General features: G+C 42.2%; 1 pseudogene; it reads right to left on the bottom strand.

Annotated features, from left to right (window-relative positions):
* Positions 1–2,819: 2,819 nt before the first annotated feature.
* Positions 2,820–18,926, bottom strand: LOC125910411 (uncharacterized; annotated as a pseudogene).
* Positions 18,927–23,524: the final 4,598 nt, after the last annotated feature.

Raw genomic sequence — 23,524 nt, 5'->3', positions numbered from 1 at the left:
AACCCATGGAAAACATCTAGTAATATAGAGGATGACATAGAAGTCATATTTGGGGATGAGGAAGAGCCTCTATTCCTCAGGTAAAAACCACTAATGCAGCAGAAAGCAAAAACTCAACAAAGGTAGCAGGGAAACACAATGGGCAACATGTATAAGAAACTGAAAATTACAGTATACTGCAGATTTTTTTAGGCATTGAAAAAGATTTCAAACAGCTGCTGAAAGAAGGACTTGCTACTGTACATAGGAGGGGATGACATAATCCTAACAGGGAATGAAGCTGAGAAAATGAATAGTGTCACCACTTACTGCCTTTGGGCCTAGGTAATGCCCAGTGCAAGATAATCATAGTTATATGGATTGGATAATCATAGCTATGAGGGAGGCTTGGACAAATGAAGATTCCCCATGGGTCCATGAAGATGGACCCATACTGCATGGCGATACTTGGAAGAGGCAGAACCTTTTAAGAGAATTGGGCATCAACCAACAATATATGCTCAAGTATTTGAATTACCAGATGAAGTTATTTTCACAGCAGTGATGAAAAACAGATTGTCCCAGGTTATGGCATGGTCCTCTCATCTCTATTTAGCCCCCTCGTGGGGCAAGATGTATGATGTAGGAAAGGCTATAGTTGACCTAAGAGAGATTGAAAAAAGGGGAGAGATTGAGTATGGTTAGCAACCAAAAGAAAGATCAGAAAATCTCAACAAGGGGCTGAAAAGGGAAATCTAAAGCAAATAAGAGTCCCATTCGAGTAACCCAAATGGAAAATATAGCATGATCTGCTGGTGGCATGCATAAAAAGAGAAAAGATATGCTATCAGCTGAACATTGTTCTGGTGGCTTTATAAAAGGAACTTATTCCTGCACAGCTGTTTAGGTCACTGGCTTCCACACCACTTCAGGAAGAAGAAACTAAGCCAGGGGTGATTTCTTACCAGGATTGGGTAACTCCTCACCTGAGAAACTAGAGGTGGGGCCAAGTTTGCCTCCATGTGAAGGCAATTGAGGGAAACCAGAGGGTGTTATGCCCAGAATTCGTGATCCCCAAAGACCACCAGGGAGCCGAGTCCGATGCAAAAGCAAAAGAGCCTTTATTCAAGCTAGCTCGAGCTCAATCCCCTACCTGCACTGACGCAGCGGTGAGATACCAGAGAGAGAGAGCAAATTTCAAAAGCACAAAGGTTTTATAGGGGTCTAGAGGCAGTTGGTGAGGTAATGGCTGTGGCCTCAGTCAATTGGCTGGAGAAGGGTCGGAGACCTGTTAAGCAGGTTGCCGGGTGTGTTTTGATCGGTAAGTTTGAATGGGTGAGTGGGAGGTTACTCAAGGGGAGGAGGCGTGGTCTGAGGTTTCTGTGATTTTCCCCGAAAGGGGGCATGTTGGGAACATAGTCACTCAAGGTGGAGGACACAGAACAAGATGGAGTCGGCGGCGTAGGTCTGCCCTTTCATTCCCCACTTGTCATGTAGCTTGCAGACCCAATCATGGGACCAGCTGCATTTCTATTTTGTAATCAAGGGCATATGGTGACAAGGGGAACAGAGTTTGGAGGTCTACACAAAGTTCTGGGAACCAAGTGTCCCTGGGGTGGTTCTGGGAGGTCTGATCAAGTATTGTCCCCGAGCTGGTGTCTATGATCTGCCAGGTGATGTTTTGGGGGGCATGGGGACTCCTGGCAGTATGAACAATGACAAGCAGAGTTAACAGAGTTACCAATATTAGGTGGGTCGAATGCGCTGTAGCTTGAGTTTGAGTGGGTTGTGTTGGTCCCGATTGATGGCCCATTGCGTGACGAAGTCCTTCTGGATCGAGGAGGGGTCCACTGGCCGAACGTGGGTGTGATGGACCCAGGTCACGATGCCGTCTACTTTGAGAGCGGTGGGGGTTGTCAGCACCACGATGTAGGGTCCCTTCCAGCGCAGCTCGAGGGTCTCTCGATGGTGCCTCTTGACGTAGACCCAGTCTCCCGGCCTGTACTGATGAGGTGTCGGGGTCGGGCCAGCCTCGTAGATGGCACAGAGGTGTGGCCAAATGTCCTCGTGTGCCCTCTGGAGCCCTCTCAAGGAAAGAAAAACTTCTTGATCTTTAAACTCAGCAAGAAGTTCAGCTCGAAGGTTGGGAATAATAGGGGGTGGCCTGCCAAACATGATCTCATAGCGAGTAAAACCCAAGGTGTAAGGAGTATTCCTAACCCGGTAAAGGGCATACAGTAGGAGAGTCACCCAGTCCCCACCAGTCTCCATGGTTAATTTGGTAAGGGTCTCTTTTAGGGTTCTATTCATTCTTTCTACCTGTCCTGAGCTCTGGGGCCTATAAGCACAATGTAATTTCCAGTTTGCCCCCACTGCCTTGGCTACTGCCTGCATTACCTGCGAGATAAAAGCTGGTCCATTGTCTGATCCTACCATGGCAGGAAAACCATACCTGGGTAAGATGTCTTCTAGTAGCTTCTTAGCCACCATCTGAGCTGTTTCATGCTTGGTTTGGTATGCCTCCACCCAGCCAGAGAAGGTGTCCGCTGTAACTCCTCCTGTGTCCAGCCCACACAAAGCTGCTGCCATCAGTGAACCAAGTAGCCTCAGCATCAGGGAGGGGCCGGTCGGTCTGGTCCGTCCGGAATCCATGTACTTGCTCCAGGATTCCCGCACAGTCATGTAGTGGAGCACCTAGGTCAGGGTCCGGCAGCAGGGTTGCAGGATTGAGGGCCACACTGGGGTGGAACTGCACCCATGGAGGGTTGAGTAGGAGGCTCTGGTAATGAGTCATATGTGTGTTGCTCATCCATCTATCAGGAGGCTGTTTCAGGACCCCTTCAATGGCGTGTGGGGTTGTGATCCAGATCTCCTGACCTAGGTAGGGTCAGTTTGTCTGCGTCCTTGAGTAGGAGTGCTGTCGCTGCAATAATTCTTAGGCATGGTGGCCAGCCGGCAGCCACTGGGTCTAGCTTCTTGGACAGGTAAGCCACCGGGTGGTTCCAGGGGCCTAAGCCTTGAGTTAGAACCCCTTCTGCTATTCCCTTATGTTCGTCTACAAAAAGGTGGAAGGGCTTCGTAATGTCCGGCAGGCCCAGGGCTGGGGCACTTAGGAGGGCCTTTTTTAACTGATTAAAGGCAGTTTCTTCTTTTTCAGCCCATTTAAATGTTTTCCCCTTTTGGTAGCTTCATATAGGGGCCTGGCGATCTCAGCAAAACCCGGAACCCAGAGGCGGCAGTAGCCGGTGGATCCTAGGAATTCCCTTACTTCTCTTCGGGAGGTGGGAGTGGGGATCTTTAGGACAGTTTCTTTTCCGGCATCTGATAACCGCCGCTGTCCACCCTCCAGGATATATCCCAGGTAACTTACCCTCTCCCTGCATATCTGAGACTTCTTCGCGGATGCCCGGTACCCTAAGGCCCCCAGGGTAGCCAGCAGGTCCTGGGTCCTTCGCTCACAGTCTTTGGCCATGTCGGCAGCAATCAGGATGTCATCTATGTACTGTAGGAGGGTGAGGCCAGGGTGCTCCCTTCTGTAGTCACCCAGGTCCTCGTGTAGTGCCTCGTCGAAGATGGTGGATGAATTTTTGAATCCCTGAGGCAGCCATGTCCAGGTGAGTTGCCCACTGTAGCCCTTCTCTGGATCATGCCACTCGAAGGCAAACAAGGGTTGACTCTGGGGTGCCAGCGGCAGACTGAAGAAGGCGTCCTTTAAATGTAGCACAGTATACCAGACCCTGGAGGGCGCCAAGGAGCTCAAGAGAGTATATGGGTTGGGAACAGTTGGGTGTATGTCCGTGACCCTCTTATTTACTTCCCGGAGGTCTTGTACCAGTCAGTAGTCATTTGTGTGAGACTTTTTGACCGGCAGTAGGGTGGTGTTCCAGGGAGACTGGCAAGGAACTAGTACCCCTAGGTTTCATAGTCTCCGGATGTGTGGCTGGATCCCCTTCCGGGGTCCTGAGTCATGGGGTATTGTTTGATCCTTATCAGACTTTCTCCTGGCTTGAGTTCTACCAGGACCGGGGTCCTGTGAGTGGCTAGTCCTATCCCCTCATCTCTGCCCAAACCGAGGGGAATTCTTGTAGCCATCTGTCTATATTATCCTCTCTCAGGAGCGCCTCCTGGTGGAGGCAGTATTCATCCTCCAGTTTCATGGTCAGGACCTGGGTGGGGTGGCCCTTGCCATCGGTGACCCCTTGTCACTGTCCCCCTTTGTCTGAAAGTTATCTGATCTCCAATCTTGGTCAGTAAGTCCCGTCCTAACAGCAGGTAGGGGCATTCTGGTATTACCATAAAGGAGTGGGATACCCGGCCCGTCCCCAAATCTACCATTCTCTGGGTAGTCCATGGATGCTGGCTCATACCAGTTGCCCCTTGTACCCAGGACTTCTTGCTGGCTAGTTTTTCTTGTGGGGTGTGGAGGACCTAATGTTGTGCTCCGGTGTCTATGAGGAAGTCAACAGGGGTCCCCTCCACTTTAAGAGTTACCCTGGGTTTGGGGAGAGGGTCCGAACCCTGACTCCCCTAATCACTCAGTTCATCTAGCTCTAGGACTTTTACTCAATCAGTCTTGCTTCCCTTCCCGCCGGCCCTTTTCGGACAATCTCGGGCCCAATGCCCTATCTCCTTGCAGTATGCGCACTGATCTTTCTGCAGCCTCTGCTTCCCCCCCTTGGTGGTTCCTTTACCTTTTTTTGCGTTGTCCACCAGCTGCCAGAGACGGCGGTCTCGTTCCTCGGGGAAGTCAGCAGTGGTAGCTAGTAGTATTCTGGCCAGGTCTCGAATCTGCTTACTGCTGGCAGCCGCCATGGCGCGAGCCTGCTTGTCCTCAGGAGGCTCCCGGTTATTATATACCTTTTCAGCTACCACCAGTAAGTCCTGAAGACTTTTTTTTCTCCTAGTCTATCTATTTTCTGCAATTTTCTCCTAATGTCTATGGCCGATTGGTTTACAAAGGCCATGATAACAGCTGCCTTGCTTTCCGGAGCCTCTGGATCCATGGGGGTATAGGTACGGAATGCCTCCATGATCCATTCTAAGAAGGCAGCCAGAGATTCATCTTTTCCCTGTTGTACATTTCCTACCTTGGCCAAATTGGTTGGCTTTCTAGCAGCCATTCGGAGACCCCCCATTAGAGTCTGGCGGTAGACCCGGAGCCTCTCCTTACCTTCTGCAGTGTTGAAATTGGCCCTTCTGCTGGGGCCGAGTTAAGGGGAAGGAGGCATCTATCTGAGCCTGGTTGGTGGTGGGATTCCCGTCTGCGCCCAGAACTAGTTTTCGGGCCTCATTGAGGATTCTTTCTCTTTCTTCAGTCGTGAACAGGACCTGCAGAAGCTGCTGGCAATCGTCCCACGTGGGCTGATGAGTAAAAAGAACAGAGTCTAATAAATCAATAAGCCCTGCCAGTTTTCTCAGAAAACTTAGGATTCTGAGCTTTCCAATTGTAGAAGTCACTAGTGGCGAAAGGCCAATAGTGATGGGGCTGATTTCCCTCCGCGTCTGGGTGTCTGGTGGCTCACAGGGGCAGAATAGTGGAGTTGGAGGCGGAGGCGGATTGCTCCCTCTGAGCCCTTTGTCTGGTAAAGGGCGGGCTTCCCACTGGAGCGTTTCCGCCTCCCGCTCTGGGAACAGCGTCTGCCTCCCCCGGAGGAGGATGATGGTGTTCTTCTGGCATCTTAGGGGTGTTATATGGGGAAGGAAAAATTAATTCTTCTTCAGTGCCCCCCTGTAGGACAGGGTAGAGGGGTGTTGAAGGCTGGGTATGACTTTTTTTTTGTTTTCCTTCTTCTTTGCCCCCTGCAAAGCAAGAATGGGTTTTGGCTCCAGAGGGAGTGGGGCTAGGAAAGGCTTAAGCCAAGAGGGTGGGTCTTCTGCAAGGTCCTGCCAAGTGATAATGCAAGGGAGCTGATCAGGATGGCCCGTCTTAGGCCGAGAGATGATACCCCTGACTCGATGGATGGTAGGGAGGTCGAAGGTCCCCTCTGGTGGCCATCCGACATTGAAAGTTGGCCACTCGCTAGAACAAAACACCTGCCACCGACGCTTTAGGATTTCCACACTGAGGTTGTTAGCTCTTCCCCTCACATCCTTAAAGTGATAAATCATAATACTTAGAGAGTCTGAGTCTGTCCCATAATGTCTTTCCAGTAAGTCCACAGAACAAAACAGAGAAACACAGAAACAGACAAAGAGAGGGCCCCTAGAAAGTCTTCCAACTCCATGGAAGCAAAACTGAAAGCTAGATGAAGCCTTCTCACAAGTACAGTAAGGTACATACTCTATTCCTGAAGATGCTTGGTATATGGGTGGTTCTAATGGGGGAATCCCAGTGTTAACAATCTAACTTCAGGCTATACTATCTTGTTTGAGACAAGATAATAAAAGCATCTAATGGGCTGAGTTGAGAACTGTCTGGATGATATGCACACATGAACCTTGCCCCCACCCCCTGCACAGTTGGGCTATCTATAAGGGTTTAACAACCTGGATGCCCAAAGGGCTCAGGGTGACTGGGAAGTTTTACAGAAACCATTATGGGGAGCAGAATTATGGAAAGACATATGGGAAAGTATATAGAACCCTAGTGCCTCCCTTACTGTTTTCTGTGCCTCAGTGCATAGGACTGCCTTATACCAGTAATACTGAGGCAGACACCTTAGCAAAGATCAGGGCCCTTACCCCTGATGAGGTTCAGAATTGGCTACATGGATTTATAAGCACAGTGGATGTCACTATCCTAAGGTGATTTAGAACATAATGAAGAGAACAGACATGCCCCTTTGCTATACTGACATCCTAGCAGCCATCAGTAACTGCCCAATCTGCTTCTGTCTAAGACTCATGAAGGTTCCACACGCTGCCGGATGCATTCACTGTGTGATATAACAAGTTTTAGGCTGGAAAATGTATTATATTGGCCCTCTACCATGAATCAAAGGGAAAAGTATGCCCTAACTTGTGTAGACACAGCCACAGGGCTCACGCAAGCCCTCCCCTGTAAAAGATCCAACTAAAGACCATTGTCAATGTGTTGGAACAATTTAGTGTCATATATAGATATACCTGAAGGATATGTAGTGATAGGGAAACATTTTACTGGACATGATGTGCAGGACTGGGCTCATGGGTGGGACAAACATAGATGGTTTCATTTAACCTAAAATCCACAGGTCAGCAGGCTAATTGGAAGGAAGAATGGCACTCTTAGGGTTCAACTCAAAACCCTTCCACAGATACCACTGTTGCACAAAAGATGGACAAAAGTCTTGCCAGAAGCCATATGTTTACTAAGTTCCACTGAGAAATGCTATGGCATCACCCTATATGCAGCGTTAGGTATCAAAATCACCCTATGATTATTGCCATCCATAAAATAAGACCTGAGGTGCTCCTTCCTCAGCTCATAGCAGGCCAGAGACAACTGTGGTTCTTCACTCCTCAACCCATCCTCTCAGGGGGAGGGGATACTTGAATGAGGGTAGAATGGCAACTTTCCCCAGGATGGATAGGCAATTTCTTGTCAGAGTGTGAAAAAAAAGTCCTGGACAGCTGAAGTCGTTCCTGTTGATCTTGTTGGAGTTGGGGCCAAATTGGTCCACACATAAGTATTCTTGACAGGCACCCATACCCCAAGGTACTATATAGGTGGTTACCTAATGTGGTCATTTGTACCACCTTTAATTTTACATGTATAGGCTGATTCTTTGGCTTCTTAGCAACATTTCTAGGATGTACCTTTTGCTCATACATCCCAGGCTACCTCTGTCCTCATAACAAAGGATGAAGCTACTACCCTCATCTTAATAGAGGGAGAAGATCTACCCAGACAACTACCTGTGAAGCATTTATTATTTTTTTTCATGATTAGCCTGCTGTTCTTCTCTTGCTCTAGTGAAGGAAACCTTTTTCTGCAGTAGGCACAGATTTATGCAAATGGTTTATAATAGATATATGGTTTGCTCCCTTTTTCAAGTACTTCTGGATTATCATGGTTGGTGTCACCCCTACAGGGAACTGATTGGATAGCTTGCCAAGGATTTATCAATGAAACCAAGCAACAAAGCTCAATAATAGCCACTGGTATAATAAATGACAACATATTCCACTGGTCTATAAAAAACACCTTGTCTAAAGGAGGGCATAAGAAGTTAGCCTCTGTGAAGTGTACTAAAACCATGACATTTCAAACTGCTTTGCTACAAGTAAAGAACCAGACATGCAGAGATAAAGGTGGTTTTACTCAAATCTGGGATAATTTCATATTACTGACTCCATCTTATGGGCATTAAGTCAGCAATGCCCATTGTTCCTGGAACATTTAAATCGTTCTAAAGATACATGGCAATAAAGCACCTGACACATGGTACAATTACTTGAACATCAACACAAGAAACAAACACTTAAAAAGTATTGATTGGCATGCATTAGGTTGGACGCAAAGACCAGGAATATATTGGTTAGCTTCTAATGGTACTAACTGGCTCTGTGTTATGAATCTTTGGCCTTGGCTGTCCCCAGGGTGGCTGGGGACTCTAGGTTTTCCTTGGGCATAAAAACAAATAGCCAGCACTATAATATTTTTCACAAACTTACCTCATTTAAAGGCATGATGAACCTGTGCCGTCTTTCATTGCTATGGCTACTTAGCAGCAATATTTTTACCATCCTTAGGCATAGAAAATGTAGTATGCATCTGGAAGCATTAACTAATTATACCCAGAAGACCCTTGACAGTAGTTACCATAGTCTGACACTCATGAATATAGAGATGCCATTGATATGAAAGGCCATATTACACAATAGAATGGCCTTGGATGTACTCACCGCAGCACAAGGGGGTACTTGCACTATCATTCAAAATGAATGTTGCATTTATATACTCATAGGCTTGATAATTCAGGCATTATCACTACTAAATTACAAGACATGAATAAACAGATACAAGTGTTAGATGGTTCTGCACTCACTTTAACCCTGTGATTATCAAACTGGTTTAGAACCTGGGGTACATGTTGGCAAAGGTTATTACTCATTCTTTGGTCATCAGCATAAATATCTTTTCCTGTTGCTGCCTGCACTGCTGTTGGGGTTTATACCTTCGACTTACATACTTACCATAAAGAGCCCATGTCAGACAACAACAGAGAATACCTTAGAGGAGGGATGTGCATGAGATTGTGAGAGACAGATCTGAGGGGTGAATTGTGAACCAGACGAATGCCATCTTGGACAAATCTGCCTTTATGACCATTATGTGACCTAAAGCTTTCTTGGGTATAGGACCCCCCCACACACTGACACACATTCTTTCCTTTTGTTTAACAACATCCCTAAGTACACCCTCATGGCATATCCTTGATCTACCCTGGAGATATGACTATGACACACCCATTTATAAACATTCTCCTCTTGGATGGTCCCCCAACATATACTCCTAGCCTCTAGGGCTATAAAAGCAGATCTTAAGAGAGGTGGCTTATAGAGATCTATTCATCTTGCAGCTGCCAAAACATGTTTTTGTTGGTAAATCCCCTTAATCCACTCTTTCTTATCAATATATCCTTTTTAACCTTTTATTCAACCTTATGTTTCCTTAAGCCTTTGAAAGTCATTTTACATATACCTCCCTTTCAAGGAACAGACTTGAACATAAGATCATAACACTTGTAGAAGAAAACATAGGCAGTAAGCTTCTCGACATCAATATTGGCAATTATGTTTTGGATTTGACGCCAAAAGCAAAAACAAACAAGTAGGACTTCAAAAACTGCAAGTATGACAAGTGGCAAAAATCATTTGTAAACTTGATATTTTTTATATTGAGCGTAACAGGTTTTTATCATGAACTGAGAAAAGTAACATGCCAGAAAATTTTGTAGTTACACCTTCCCCTTCCCCACAACAATGCCTTCCTATTGTTTCAAGTTAAAGAAGGTAGAAATACAGGCATAAATTCATAATACACACACCACTGATGGCCCACTGGAAGAGGACTTGATCGTAAATTACCTTGAATTTGTTTTTCAATGTTATATATGAATAAATTATAGCCATTATTTATATTTTTGGCAGTGTAAGTAAATGATTTCTCCTCCACCTTTCTTCTTTATTATTTTTTTTTATGTTTTAAATGTTGTTTTATTTGAGGTTCTACCTAGGACTGATTATCTAAACTCCTTTATTTATTCATTCTGTAAATAGCTATGGAGAACTTGCCATTTTGCCAGGATAGTTATAGTTCCATTACAAGGCGAAAAAGGCCAAGATTTCTGCATTTGCACACCTGACATTGTAACCGAAGCTAAGTCTGCCTGTCAGATGCACAGCAAAGACTATCACTGAGACATCAAGTATGCAGCAAGGAAAGGCTTACTTCTAGAGGCAAATGAGACTGGAGGGCAAGACTTAAATCTGTGTCCCTGAAGGAGAGTCAGGGATAAAGGCAAATAAAAAGGTCTGGGTAAAAAGTTGTAGTTGTGTTTATTAGTCTGCAGCTGCACGTATTAGTCCCATTAATCCTCCGCTTACTGGTTTCTATTTCCACTGTCTTTTGATCAGTCCTCATTCTTGAGGAATTGGGATGATGACCATTCTAGTTACTTCCTACTGAAATGGGGTAAAGATTTGGAATTGTCCTGCACTCATTTAGAAACACTCCTTAGCTCCAAATTGAAACTCAACATTCTGCATTACCAAGATTTTTGTACTTCCGTTCTCCCTTTGGCAACAATTCCAATTTCTGGCATTATTGGCAGTAGATAATAGCTGATGGGTCACCACTGCATTACCCTTGATGAATAAAACTGCTTTCATCTGTGAACATCTCAAAGTCTGGATTTTTCAATGGCAGATCCATCAAATTGTGATGATTGGAATAAGCTTGTTCAATTATCTGTGTTTCTAAATATGGGCCATTGTGGCAATTTTTTCTGAAGTTTACCTCAAGTTGTCTAACTTCAGTATGCAGGGCTTCAGGAAAAGGAACATGTTTTGTTTTGTTTTGTTTGAAGTCAAGAGAATGGGAGAAAATTGGAAAGCTTAGTTTGGAGAGTTATAGCAAGATCTGAGGAAAACAGAAGAATTCAGTATTGAACCCAGTTTTATAGGAAAGCAACAAACAAAGGCAGTTAATTAGAACTAGAATCTAAATCCATGAAGGTGTATTACTGAAACCTAATTTCTCTCTAAAATCACTCTCATTTCCACCAAAGATAGCCACATTAATTTGTTTGCAAAATAAGTCTAGTTTTAACAAACTTGGCCAATTATTTACATTAGTGCAGCAAGAATAATGATTGGCCATAAAATGTTCTTTTTTTCTCTTTCTTTCTTTCTTTCTTTTTCTTTCTTTTTTTTTTTTTGTCTTGTTTTGTTTTGCTGGAACTATTTATAAGGAATTTCAAATTGAACTTTTAACAGCCTCTCAAGACTAAGGAGCCAAGCCAAATACTTGCCATCAGACTTTGCCTGCAATACTTACAGATTTGGGTAAATTCCTTTCTTTTTGAAGTCTTCAAAATATCCAGATATTTGTACACCTGCCAGGAAGTGACCTTCTTTACTCCTCTTGTAAGGCAGCTGGGAACCCTGAAATTGAGGTATCAAGTTGAATTTTCAAGGGGCTTATTGGTCCCGTAAAGTCAATGTTCGTTCCTTAGAGCTGTCTGGCCATATCTGAGTCTATGCATGTCTTCCTCAGATATGACATTCTAGTTCAAAGCCTTGGTAATATAATGAGTATTTCCAACTGTGTCCTGTCATAAGGAGAACAAATTCTTATTGAATTTATACAAATAAATAAATTTCCATTAAATTATAAGAATACTCAGAGTTTCTAAATTCTGGAGGGATCAAGTTAGGATAAAAAGATAAATGTTTCATATTTGTTTACAAAGGAATATTTTACCAAATTTCTGTAAGTCATAGATAGCTTAAGTGAAAAAATTTCCTTAAATCTGTAAAAGCAAATATTAGAGAAGCAGCAATGTTTCAAACAAGAATCACAGGAAAATATAATCATCTTGGTTAATCATTCAGCCCTAGTTATTAACTCTTGGTATGTTTGAACACAGTTTACCCATTAATTCTGGAAACTATTACTTTTGAGGTTACACTAACCTGAGTATCAGAGATCTATATTTGTGTACCAGGACATCTTCAAATGTTAGCACTTTTACATAATTTCTGGAGTAGGTGTAGCATTCACCCATAAAATATAACCTAAGGAGGTTTATCATCACTTATTTGTTAACACATCCCACTTAATTTGACATATTAAATAAATAAGCCAAACAAGTAAAAAATATTTCATTGAGAAGTTGAATTTGGGGGAGTTTTTTAGAAATATCAGTTTTAAAGCACATGCCTAAATAAGATTACAGATCATTACAAAATGTCATTATCTATTTAGCCAATGTGGCAACAAGAGAATCTAAAGGCAAATACTGTTACATGGTTGTTAGAAAAACTTAGCTCTTTTAATATTGAGAAGATTCCAACTTTCATAAGTAATCAAAGAGTTAATAAAGACAATACATAGAAATTCTGTTTTTTTCTAGGCTGATTAGATTTACAATTTAGACCAATAATGTAAGTTCTGCCATTTTTAACAGAGAGATAAAACAAATTCCAAGCTTATACTGGTATACTTCTGATATTAAAACTCATTCATTCTGGGGCGCCTGGGTAGCTCAGTTGGTCATGCATCTGAATCTTGATTTCGGCTCAGGTCATGATCTCACAGTCATGAGATCAAGTCCCACGTGGGGCTTCATGCTGAGTCCCAATAATAAATAGATAAACATCTAAAAAATTTAAAAAATAAATAATACTCATTCATTCCAACAAGAAGAATTTTTTTTTCCAGAATCTCCATTAAGACTGAAGGACTCAGCTACAGGGAATATTGTCAATAATAATCAATGCTCAGACATCATGGATTGCCTTTACTGAAGGCAGCTCCCTTGCCAAGACCATGCCCTGTTCCCAGGTAGTTTCATCCTTGTTCAACATGAGATATAAAAGTCAGAATTTTAGCTCCAATTTAGGATGGTTCTGAAGGGTAATCCAACTTTGGAACTTCTCAGAGTATTAGCTGAGGCTTCTGTTGATATTGTGCCACTGCTCAATTTTTGCCTAATCTTGCTTTCTTACTCTCTCTTCTCCTCCCCAGGTGTTGATAACTTCCCTAATAAACTTTTTTTGCATACTAATCTCTGTAATATTAGTCCAGACCATGCACAAGATGTCTTTCATAAAACTTCTCATAAATATTCCCTTCTCATAAACTTCTACAATTTTTCATTTCACATTCAGATTTCATCCTAAGTTTTCCCTCTTTAAATAACCTATCTCACTTTCCTTGTATACAAAATTGTTTCCAGAAGTCTGTTTTTTTTTTTAAAGAAAAGAACAAATGAACAAGCAAAATACAAGCAGACTCATAAATACAAACAAACTGGTGGTAGAAAGACAAATGCCATGTGATTTTTTTTCTTTTCTCACAAATTTTACATTGGAGGTAGCATGAATCCACCCGATTTTCAGTAAACACAGGTAGAAGAAAAGTTTTACTTCTAATGCTGACAACTCTAAAGACATATACATTTTAATTAAACTAACAACCTTAAATTAGTTTTTATATTGAATATTTTCTCATATAATGTGAACCTAAAAAAAGATTTGGGTTAGTTTCCATTTTTCTGAGTTTTAATATGTCCAATTCTTAAACTTACCTGCTATAAACCCACTTTCACAAATTAATTTTAGCAATACCATTTTGAGTTAGCCAAAGTATCTCACATTACAACATACATGGACATATATATATAAATATGTTGCAAATAAAATCTTATAACCTTTGCTTTACTAATATTTATGGAGACGACATTTAAGGCCCAATTTCCAAATATCTCCCTTTTACAAAAGAAATATAATTGCAAGATGGTATTATAATTTATAAATCCATTAATTAGTCATTTTCCTACAGTATATTGAATATTATGGCCAACCAATATTATTAAAAAGATCATTGTTAATTAACATTGCCCAACTTTGCACATGCACCCCAATGTTCATAGCCGCACTATCAACAATAGCCAAAGTATGGAAAGAGCCCAAATTTCCATCGAAGGATGAATGGATAAAGATGACTTATTATATATACAATAGAATATTACTCAGCAATCAAAAAGAATGAAATCTTGCCATTTGAAACTACGTGATTGGAACTAGAGGGTATTATGCTAAGCGAAATTAGTCAGAGAAAGACAAATATTATGTGACTTCACTCATATGAAGACTTTAAGATACAAAACAGATGAACATAAGGGAAGGGAAGCAAAAATAATACAAAAACAAGGAGGGGGACAAAACATAAAAGACTCATAAATATGGAGAACAAACAGGGTTACTGGAGGGGTTGTGGGAGGGGGATGGGCTAAATGGGTAAGCGACATTAAGGAATCTAGTCCTGAAATCATTGTTGCACTATATGCTAACTTGGATGTAAATTAAAAAAATAAATTAAATAAAATGGTAAACAAACAAACAAACAAACAAACACCACATTGCCCAACTTTGGAGAATACAACCCAAAGGACTGCAAGAGGGAGTCAAATTGTCATTTCCCATTTTCCAATTAGAACATGGCTGGCTTTATTCAAAGAACAAAAAGCTGCAGCAACGAATAAACCAAATGAAGCCCAAAGGACCTCTTTTAATATTGATTCCTTCCAAGAAGTTGGGGCTTCATTGAACCAAATGGCTTCCTAGTCACCTTTTTCCTCAATGAAGCAGGAAAAGGAAGTCTAAGAGAGCCAAACTAAACCAGAGTAATAAATAAGCTCATGAATCATTACACATGAAGTACTCACCAAAAACTTCTGTCCAAACACAAACCAAACACTGTCTCCTTGACACAAGAGTTAAATTAAATCCTGAAGATCAGAGGTTTCAAGTTGGGGTGGGGCCACAGGGATGGTGTCTAGGACAAAGAGCCTACTCAGATGCTCTGACTCATCACTAGGCTCCCTTTACCTGCTGGGGGTGCTGATGAGCCACAGGCAGAGAAATCCTGGCTGGCTCCCCAAAAGTGTGAGCAAATTCAAGTTCATCTGCCTGAGGCACAGCAAAGCCCCTCACTGAAACATTGAGTAGAGTACACAGCAAAAAAAATGGTTTATTCAAGAGGCAGCCAAACAAAGAGAGGGGGAGGGCAAGCCTTGAATTTGTCTCTCAAAGGTTGAAAGTCAGGTATATTTAATGGCAAATGGTAACAGTCTGGATAAAAAGTTGCAACTGCACTTATTAGTCTGTAGCTATACTTAGTAGTCGTGTTAACTCTTTGGTTACCAGGTTTAATATTTTAGCTGGCCACAGCGCTAATAAGGAGTCTGAGAACAAATAAACCTGAGGTATAGCCTGTAAGAAGGTGATGACTGCTATCCAAAAGAAAGGGAAAAAGGAAGGAAGAAAGGATGGAAAGAAGAAAAAACGAAAATAGAAAAGATATGATAAAATAGTGTGGGGGTGGGTGTGAAATGGTGGAGAAGGTGACATCTAAGTCAAGACTTGCAATAAGTGAGGGATATGCCTTGAGGTACCTGGTAGAAGGAAAGTCAAGGAAGAGGGAGCAACAAATACAGAGGTTATGATGCAGTTGACTTGGGATGTCCATGCAAGGAGAAAGTCAGAGGAATCAATTTGGCAGTCCCAGGTCTTCTGCCTGGGCCCCACAGGAAGCCAGAAAGCAAAATATCCCACTCATGAGATAAAGTTATCCCTTATTTTAGGCAATTTGTTCCTCTACATTTTCTTTGTTGTTTCTGGTGAACTCCTTTAAATCAAGCATTGGACTTCCTTTTCTTTTTTTTTTTTTTTTTTTTTTTTTTTGTCTTTAAACCCTTACTCTCAGCCATGTTTTCAGTTTCTGAAGTACATTTTAAGGTTATGCATCTAGTTGTGCTATGGAGAATGGATTATGTTACGATCTGGGTTTATGTTTTACATGGGTGCATGACAAATTTGGCATTACCCCAGGTGGTCATCCTGTGTCTGCTGTGATGGGGATAGCAATTTTTCACCTGGAAAATATGTGCATACCAAGGGGCAAAAGGAGCAGTCTGTGCTGGGTGTTTTCTGTTTGCTTCTCCAGATCTACACTTCACTCTTCTGAATCTGGATCTCTCCTTAAGGAGACTGAACACATGAGTGGTCAAAACTACCCTACAATCCAACAACTGCAGAACTAGTATTTACCCAAATAATACAAAAATACTAGCTCAAAGGAATACATGCATCCCAATGTTTATAGAAGCATTATTTACAATAGCCTAATTATGGGAACAGCCCAAGTGTCCATTAACTGATGAATGGATAAAGGAGTGGTACATACATACAATGGAATATTATTCACCCATAAAAAGAATGAAATCTTACCATTTGTGATGACATGAATGGAGCTAGAAAGCATTATGCCAAGTGAAATAAGTGATCCAAAGAAAGACAGATGCCATATGATTACACTCATATGTGGAATTTAATAAATAAAACAAACAATCAAAGAATAAAAAGGAGAAAGAGGGAGAGGCAGACCAAGAAACAGACTGAATTATAGAGAATAAACTGATGGTTAGCAGAGGGGAGGTGAATGTGGATTAAGGAGTACACTTGTAATGAGCACAGGGTGGTGTATGGAAATGTTAAATCCCTATATTGTACACCTGAAACTAATATAACTCTATATGCTAACTAACTGGAATTAAAATAAAAACTAAATAAATCCTAACTGATACATCTAGCATCTTGGAGGCCTTATTGCTTTACACTTCTTTAGACATTTGTTTGGCAATAAAACACACATACACATGCACATGCACATATATACCCCACACAACATACCCTAACAATGGAGACTTGGGAAGAATTACACTGACAACAGCTAAAAATTCATATGTCAAAAATTATTTTGATATATAATTTATAATTCTTCAGCTATACTTTAGGGGCTCCAGTTTTATAAAGCAAGATGAATGTTCTGACACCTAAAATAAATTACCCTTTTTAAAAGCACTTTTTATTTATTTTTTAATTTTTTTTATTTTTTTAACGTTTATTTTATTTTTGAGACAGAGAGAGACAGAGCATGAACAGGGGAGGGTTAGAGAGAGGGAGACACAGAATCTGAAACAGGCTCCAGGCTCTGAGCTGTCAGCACAGAGCCCGACCCGGGGCTCGAACTCACGGACCGCGAGATCATGATCTGAGCCGAAGTCGGCCGCTTAACCGACTGAGCCACCCAGGCGCCCCTTAAAAGCACTTTTTAAAGCTAACATTCATTATGTGAATGCCAACTGATTTCCATTTTTAACCCTCACAATAACCCTTTGAATAGATGATATACCGTTAGTCCTTGAACAACATGGGTTTGAACTGCATGGATTCACTTATTTGTACTTTTTTTGTGTGTATAAATACTGTACAGTATTCTAAATGCATTTTCTCTTCTTCATGATTTTCTTAATAACATTTTTCTTTTATTTAGCTTACTGTGTTGTAAGAATGTAGTATATGATACATATATAGAATATGGGTTACCTGTTTATGTTACCCATAAGGCGTCTGGTCAACAGTATTTAAATCTTGGGGAGTCAAAAGTTAATCACGGATTTTCCACTGTGTGAGGGTGTTAGCACCTCTAACCCTCACATTGTTCAAGGGTCAACTGTATTTCCAAATTACAGAGAAGAAAACTGAAACACAGAAAAATTAGATAATTTACTCAAGGCCAAATAAGAAATGACAAATAAGAAGATATCAGTATAAGATCCACAACATTAATAATGAAAATAAATATAATTACTCAGTAAAATTTACATACTTCACTCATATAGTGGAGGGGGGCCTGTAACTGGTATATTAAATTAAGAATAGGCAAATTGTGGCCTTCTGAATGAAGAGGCACAAACCACCCACATGGAGTCAGCAGGTAGCTCCTTCTCATCCTAGCTGCCATTCTGGGGAAGTGAAAACCCTAGGGTCATTTTGACTGAAGACACAGTTTCAAGATACTCACACAAAGGAAGCAAGGTCACAGACTGATTACTTACCAATCCCAGAAACGGGATGCAATGAGCTGGGAGAAGTACACAATGAGCACTCCATCCCTGGACCCTCCAGGTCACAAACTGGCAGGAGACAGAGAGCAGGGTAGCAAGTAACAGTTACTTATAAGGTAGCTGGGGCAAATGTCACTAACTTTTCATGGGCTCAGCTCTGGTTATTTTAAGGGTACCCCAGGAAAAGCAAGCAAGAACTTAGGGGTGGAATCCTAAGTTCAGTCCAGGTCTTTTATCTAAATCTCCAGACTCTGGGTCTGAGCATTGTTGTCATGAAGTAAAATATGTAGCAGCAACTCAGGATATCCAGCTGTTTTCTCATCACAATTAACCCCATGGTGCCTAGTCATTAGTCTTTAGGGAAAATCATGGGTATGGTCTGGACTGTGGAGACATTAAAAGCCACTGGTAGGGTTTGGGCTACCCAGCACATGAACCATCTGAGAAAAGCAAAAATGCCAATCAATAATAGACAATAGACAAGTGATAGTCTGAAATCCTGTTCATAGTCATCCCCTAGTTTGTTGGGTTCCAGCCAAGAAAATAAATCAAAGTCATGGTACACAGTTATGGTAGGTATATGATTAAAATTTAGGTGATATTACGGGATGCTTGCATCTGTTGGGCCATCTTTCATAAATTTATCTGAATTTGTCCATAATTATTAATACACATTCAGCATGTGGTGTCCTTTACAATGCACACACCCTTCCTTGGGCAATAAGTAATCTAAAGCTAACCTGTTATCCAAACCATCTGTGCTAAAGAATCATACAGCTGTTGTATTAAGGCTAGGCTTTGATGGAACAGTCCAATGTGTTTAGCCATGATGGCTGGCAGTTGGTGTTTGCCTTAATAATTTGTTGTTGTATGCCCAAGGCAATGGTGCCTAACCCAGTCCCTGTGAGGGATGGTAACAGATATATTCCCAACATAATTGGTATGAATACCACACACTTTTGACATGAAATGGCAGAAAAAGAGACAGACTGGGGTCCTATTGAATGATTAGTCAGAGTAGTCTCGGAGGCTAAATTACATTGGTATGACATACAGGATTTCCTTGAAGCTGACAGGGATACAAATTTATTGGAGATTGAGGGAAGGAGAGATGCACACATAGAGAACCAGGTATGTGTGATGGCCCCAAAGACATTAGACCTACAGTGGATCTGTTTGATCCACTGTTTGATCAGAGAACTGAAGTAAGTTGATATTCCCTTCTATGGATGGGCCCATGAGGCCCAGGACTATGTGGACTGTGCTCCCTGGAATGAGGGATATTTCATATTTGTCCATGTGGTGTTGGTGCCTGGGAATATATAGAGGATTACAAAGGGTGCATGGGGGCTCATGTCAGGTGCCACGTGCTATTTTTCAAGGTGTCCTGTATGGGAGTGACCAGGCACAATAGAGACTGCCTGGGCAACCAGCAAGCGGCTGGGTGCCATCTCTTAGGCAAATGGGGCCAGAATCAATAAGTCAACTGGTAGACCACCAACTAGGGAAAAAGCTTTTATTGAGCTCATAACATGCTTAATAATTACAGCAGCCCCAAAAAATGAGTTCTGGTTTCTGCTCATTGTATAAAATTATTAAGACTATTGGAGGGGGATAAGAGGATAGTGGAGCCCCGAGTAGTGACTGCAGGGAAAGCTCCTTTTAAGGGGGTATAGGGATGTGACCTTGCAGCTGGAGTCCTCAAAGGTGTAGGGGGTATTGCTGTGACAGCATCCACAGCCAGGGAGGAGTCCTTCCACCAGAAATTAAATTCATTAGTCCTCAGTAGGATGCATAATGGGTGTGGTGAGGGCAAGCAACTAAGAAAAGTGCTTAAAGGGATTCCCATAAGGGAATAAGATTGGACATATTTTGTCCTTCTAAAGGACATATTTTGTCCTTCTAAAGCTCAAAAATACAGTGGAGAACAGCCTGGCAATTACAGTACTGCCTCACACTCAAACAGTAAGCACTGTAGTAAGCAAGGGGACCCTTGAGGAATCATATAGTTAACTCTGTAAAATGCCACTCAAGGGAGTCATCAGCAAGGAATTTAGAAAAACAAATGTTCATTCAGCAACCAGTTCCCAGGGAGTGCTCACCACCATCAGCTGCCAGTCTTCCTGGGTTTCATCTCTGCTATGGTAGAAGCTTGTGGAGACAGTTTTCAGGATGAAGTTGTATCCCTCAGGGTTGTGGTTTGGGACATCGTTGTCTCTCAAATTCTGATGTCCTGTGCTGTCACTGTTGTTATATCTTGGACTGTCATGTCCTGAATCATCATGTGCTGGGGCACTGTTATCTCCAGCATTGTTGCAGGTGGAGGGATCCATCCTGGGCGTGGGGGGTGGCTGTCCCAAGGAGAACTGAGGGACCAAGGTGTCAAACAGGGTCACATAGATTTAGGATGCTCTGATTAAGATTTGCTTGCACCAGTGGGAGCATCTATTATTATCAGAAATTCTCAGGAAGTTTTGGGGTACCCTGAAAGTGCACCATGCAAACAATTAGTTGGTATTCTCCTATGAGGTATAAGAGGTCTCCATCCATAAATAATAAAGGTTGGAGGTACACATGTAGCTTTGGTTTGAAGAAAATTTAGTAATATACTCCTGACAATCTAATGTTTGGCACAAGTCAGCCAATTACAGTTCAAATTAGAGCAAGGTAAAGGCCAGTGCCTGGAATTATTTCCACTTTCTGTGGGAGGTATGTTAGAAGAAATAAACCATCAACTAAAGACACTATACATTGGAATTCAGCTGGAATTTGCATATTAAGTTGGTTAAGTGTGTTACAGCAGCAGCATAATGGATGTTTGTTCTTCCAATGGGTCAGAATTATTTACAACCAGGAAATCATAGCTAACCACCTGTCCCTAACTGGGTCACCAGTAATATTGGAAGATGAAATGATTGAAATTTTAAATCTGTAAGGGGATTCAAAATGTTGAGAAAATGTAAATAATATTCTCCTTCAAGATTAAGGCATCAGATTCCATTACAATAACAATCATAAACAGCATGGCTAGGCTAGCCTAGTTGGAGTGAGCAAAGTGGTGGCCATTTGGCCTAGTGTTTATTTTTTTTTTTCAACATTTTTTATTTATTTTTGGGACAGAGAGAGACAGAGCATGAACGGGGGAGGGGCAGAGAGAGAGGGAGACACAGAATCGGAAACAGGCTCCAGGCTCCGAGCCATCAGCCCAGAGCCTGACGCGGGGCTCGAACTCACGGACCGCGAGATCGTGACCTGGCTGAAGTCGGACGCTTAACCGACTGCGCCACCCAGGCGCCCTGGCCTAGTGTTTAAAGTGGTAGGTGCCCATGGAATCTAGGAAGTCCACTTAGGAATCCATTTATTGCTCTGTAACTTAAGAGGCAAGGATTTTAAAGTAACCACTATACCATTCAATAATGCCAGAGGCCTGTAGCCAGAATGGGAGATGAGAGTTCCATTGGACACACTGTAAGAGATTTCAGTGCTATTATATATGCATGTAAAATGAGATCCTTGATCAGATACACTCAGAAAAGGAAGAAATTACCTGCTCCACAGAAATGCTTCCGGTGGGTGTAGCAAGCACTAAGCCAGTGAAAGTATGCACATATGTAATGGTGGAACAGGTAGTGCCCCCAAATGTAGGAAGCAGCCCTCTAAAATCAACCTGCCAGCAGCTAAAAGGGCAGTCCCCTTTTGAAGGGAATCATGAGGTGGCAGTTTCCAGTGTCTGGTTGGGGAGTGTAATTTGCAATTCAAAACAATGTGTTTTAAAAGCACATTTCCATAAGTGGAAAACCCCCATTGTAGGCCCAAACCAGTGTGGCAGCAGCTCCCCCATTACCCAAAGAGATATGGGACCATTTGGACAAGGAATAAGAAGCATGGACATGGTGACTAAGAAATGCCAGAATGATAAGAGTTGGGGACTGACTGAAAGGAATGAGGGGGAGGCTATGGCTTCATGGTAGTTGTTGGAGCCAACTGAGTTTTTGGTCTAGAATGGGTGATTAAGAGCCCCAAAAAGGTGGCAATCTGCATTCTAGGAAGGACATCTGCTTTGTGGTTAAAGACAGCCTGTGATATGGTATCATTTGCATGTATTGAAACCTAGGGAATTTTAGTTGTGACTGGTGCCTGGAAAATGTTCATCCAAACTGAGACACCTCAAATAGGATGGCCTTGAATATGAAAAATGTCCTGCTGCCATTGACCAGACCAAACTGCTAGCTTGTTAGCAACAGGTTATGAATAAGTTAAAATATGTACAGAAGATTGTCATGGGCAATAGTGCTTTGCATAACTCACGCCGTCACTCTTCTTAGGGGCTATCGCAGGTCATAAGAGGCTTAGACAACAGAGGCACTACCACCAACTTCTCAAGGTTCATAGTCAGGGGGCTGAGGAGTGGGGAGGCCATATCCTCTTAGAATCTGAGAAGATCTGCCATGTCAGGTTTAGCCTATTCTTGAAGATATAATCTCCAATTTAGCAAAAAAGTATTTGTGGCTGTGACAAGTGGCTGTTGGGAGGTGTCCCATTCCATGAATGTGGGTACAAAGGAAAACAGGCTCTGATCCTATGAGGGATGCTGTTTCTAACAAACCCCAATTAGCAACCAGAATTTGACATTCAAAAGGGTGTATTAGGCAGCTGTGGAAGGAACAAAAAAAGCAAAAAGCATTTGGGCAGCCAGAAGGAGTGTGGTTTGTCCATTGGCGCCAGGATACATAGTCCATGGTGGTCAGTGCTCATCTAAGAATGAGGACGCAGAGGGAACTGGGAGAAAGCTTGACAAATTGACCTTTGTGGCTTGTTGTTAAGTATCTCCCCAGTAAAATGTGACCACATAACCAAATGTAAGAATTATGGGTAAGTGAGGTATGTGTTGCCTCCAAAATGTGAAGAGAAGAGACCTAAAATGTGTTGGGCTTGCCCTTATGTGGAAGGAGGCTAAATAGTTAACAATTTATGTTTAACTTTCAGCAGAATTTTCCAACCTTCAGAGGGCCAACTAATGTTCAGAAATTTAGCAATTGTGGCTGGCCCTGGAATCTTATGTTAGCAATATCCTAACTTTTATGTTGCAGATGGGTCTCTACCCATGTTATGGTCTCATGTGTCACATCCTTCAAGGGAACTTGCATTAGAATGTCATTCATATAGTGCCAGATGGTACCAGGGGGACACTGTAAGAGCATCCAGGTCTTGCCTGCAAAGACTGTGGGCAAGAGCTGGGCTGTTAAGATAGCCTGTGGGAGTGCCATCAAAAGTGAAAATGGACTGCAGCTGGGACTTCTCATGATCAATACTGAATAGAACATATTAGCTAGATTTATCAAGGCAGAGTAGTTCCCTGTAGTCTTTTGGATGTCTTCAATTAGCTGGACAATGTAGGGAAGGGAGCCTTAATAGGGGGCATCTAC

Source organism: Panthera uncia (genome assembly GCF_023721935.1).
Source record: "Panthera uncia isolate 11264 chromosome B3 unlocalized genomic scaffold, Puncia_PCG_1.0 HiC_scaffold_1, whole genome shotgun sequence".
Taxonomy (NCBI): Eukaryota; Metazoa; Chordata; class Mammalia; order Carnivora; family Felidae; genus Panthera; species Panthera uncia.
Note: the sequence above shows the minus strand (reverse complement) of the source record. Positions and strands in the feature narration are given on the sequence as shown.